General features: G+C 40.9%; 1 long non-coding RNA gene across 1 annotated transcript; it reads left to right on the forward strand.

Annotated features, from left to right (window-relative positions):
* Positions 1 to 232: 232 nt before the first annotated feature.
* Positions 233 to 1,447, forward strand: LOC144753315 (uncharacterized). The gene is made up of 3 exons (XR_013594292.1): positions 233 to 320; positions 1,105 to 1,238; positions 1,346 to 1,447. It is a non-coding gene; the product is annotated as an uncharacterized LOC144753315 (long non-coding RNA).
* Positions 1,448 to 2,624: the final 1,177 nt, after the last annotated feature.

Below are 2,624 nucleotides of genomic sequence, written 5' to 3' on the forward strand. Positions count from 1 at the left end.
GATTGGGTAATTTTTGGACGAATCAAACGCGAGATGGAGTATTAAAAGACGGCGCTCTCTGTCACCGGGCATTTCCCGCAGAACCAGAGAAGCAGGCAGTCCATCGCAAAACAACAGGTAAGCGCCAGCATTAGGATAGGATGATAGATTATAACGGGGATTGAACCAAACAGGGTACTTTTTAACCGTCAGACCCTTTTTCTCTCCCTCTCTGATTCTTAGAACCCTATAACACGAGGACATGATGTTAATGCCTCTGGTTCCATAATTTTAACATTGAATATACCCAGAGAAGCGAGCAGTTCTTAGCGGAACATTAGGTAAGCGCATGCAATTTGATGGCCACTCGGACCAGCAATTCCCTAATAACATTGTCTCCAACTTACCCACATTTGGGGCCAGATGCATCAAGCTAAAAACCGGTCGCAAAGGGGCAGATTCTCAGAATCTGCCCCTTTGCGACCGGTATTTTTGCATTTGGGATGCATCATCCCAAATGCAAAAATCGCTAATAGAGAATTCGCTAAATTGCGATTGTTTGCATTTAAGGAATCTCAAATTGAGATTCCTTAAATGCAATGCATGAAAGTTTCAAAAATAGCGAAATCGCTAATAGGGCACGCAAATTACCACGAAGTACAACTTCGTGGTAATTTGCAAAAACTTAGAAAAATGCACTTTTGTGCATATTTTAAAGTTTCATGTTGTGCACACACATGCCCTAAGGGCATGTGTGTGCGCAACATATGTGCACAGATCAAAATCAGGGGTGCAACAGGGTGTCCTTTGGACACCCCTGCTCCCTTGAACTCGCAATCTCAATTTGCGAATCGCTAATTGCGATTCGCAAATTGAGATTGTCTTCCCATTCATTCCTATGGGCCTCTGGGCCCATAGGAATGAATGGGGAGGTATTCATTAATTGCGACTCGCAATTTGCGAATCGCAATTAAGGAATTCTAAGGAATCGCAATTTATGTAGTTATTTCTTGATGCATTCCATTTTGCTATTCCTTATTAGCGATTCCTTATTTTTCGCTAATAAGGAATCGCAAAATGGATGCATGATGCATCTGGCCCTTGATCTTTATACACTTTGTCTAGAGAAACGGAATCTAATCCTGCAAAGGACAAGACTTAGGCGCCTCTGGATTTTAACTATGTAAAGACGACCAGCAATACAGTTTTTTGGCATAACAACTCTGAACTTATCATATGCCTAGGCATTTTACCTACAGGTATGTCCAGCCTTTGTCTACAATACCTACAAAACTTTTTACAAAAACGAGATTAAAAATCACTACTTATATCAGTGTAAAACTTATCACATATTTGTGATTTACAGGAGTATGAAATTGGACATATGAGCCAAAGAAACAACTCAATAGAATTGGCTTTCAAAAATTAAATAATATAGAAATACTACGTGAACACACGGACTTCAAGGTAATTGCCCCTTTTTGGTTATATATAATTGAGACAATAGACCTGAGTATTTCAGACTCGTCAATCTGGTATATACCTTCATCTGTCAAAAACCGTGACAAACCTTCCTTCCCACCTTTCTAACAAACTAGATCGAGGTAGAGATTTCTTTAGCTTAGTGGCCAGGTAAAACAGCCCCCCCTTTGTAGTGTAGTTCCTATCTTCCCAATAGGCTCTGCGCATTGGAATAATACCTACAGCAGTAAAGGCCTAGGCCAGACGTTAACTAGGTCTACTACTGTCGATACTAGACTTAAGTTTTGGGTTTGCCAGCATAGCTCAGAGTTCGCTAGAAACTTTCTCGAATGTTCAAGGAGGAATTAACTTCCCTGATTAGACAAGAAGGGATTTAGTTTCTGACAACCATAGAACATGACAACTTTGCTCTCCCCTAATCAAGAGTCAATCTCGAGAGTCGTGTGAACAAAAGGCAAATTATTTTACTCAGTCAGTACGTGCATTCTTAGTCTCATCAGAATGTAGAGAAAAGGAAGAGACGGGCGTGTTCAATAAAAAGGTGTTATTTATTGATCAGTCTCTTTTCTCATACAAGAGAAATGGATCGATATTATTGCAATACTTATAGCTAAGTAAAGTGCATACATTAAAAGCAATAGTATAAAGTAATACTGTAAAAACATTGATATGGTTTCTAAGCCATAAGATGTTTTAAAATGAATAAAATATATTTACATACACATATACATTTGACTAAACGTACTCAACTGGTGTTTCTAAATACGCCTACCCCGTGTACCTGACCTAAGCCTAATACGTGGGCGGGAATAGAAAGTTACAGTTTAAGTTAAGTTTGTTTTTGCCAAGTGAATAACTAAAGAATTCTCTGTGAGGGGTTATTCAGTTCTGTACCTGGAAGTTAGGATGAATGAGGAATGGTATCTCTTTCTCGATATTCCAGGCTGCCTGCGAGGGCTACCCAGAAACGCCGGGGCTGGATTCTCGGCAGGAGAAAGCAGCGCGTCTCTCAGCGCGTCAGGAAGGCGGGGCTGCTGCCAGCGGGGTCTGCTCTGCTCTCGGCTTCGGCAAGTATGGCTGCTCCGTCTCGTCACCACGCGTGTGTTTGCATATGGCAAGATCGGTAATATTTATACCTTTAAGGTGCCGAGATTGACGTAAGG

The sequence above is a fragment of the Lissotriton helveticus genome, chromosome 5_1 (genome assembly GCF_964261635.1).
Source record: "Lissotriton helveticus chromosome 5_1, aLisHel1.1, whole genome shotgun sequence".
NCBI classification, from domain to species: domain Eukaryota; kingdom Metazoa; phylum Chordata; class Amphibia; order Caudata; family Salamandridae; genus Lissotriton; species Lissotriton helveticus.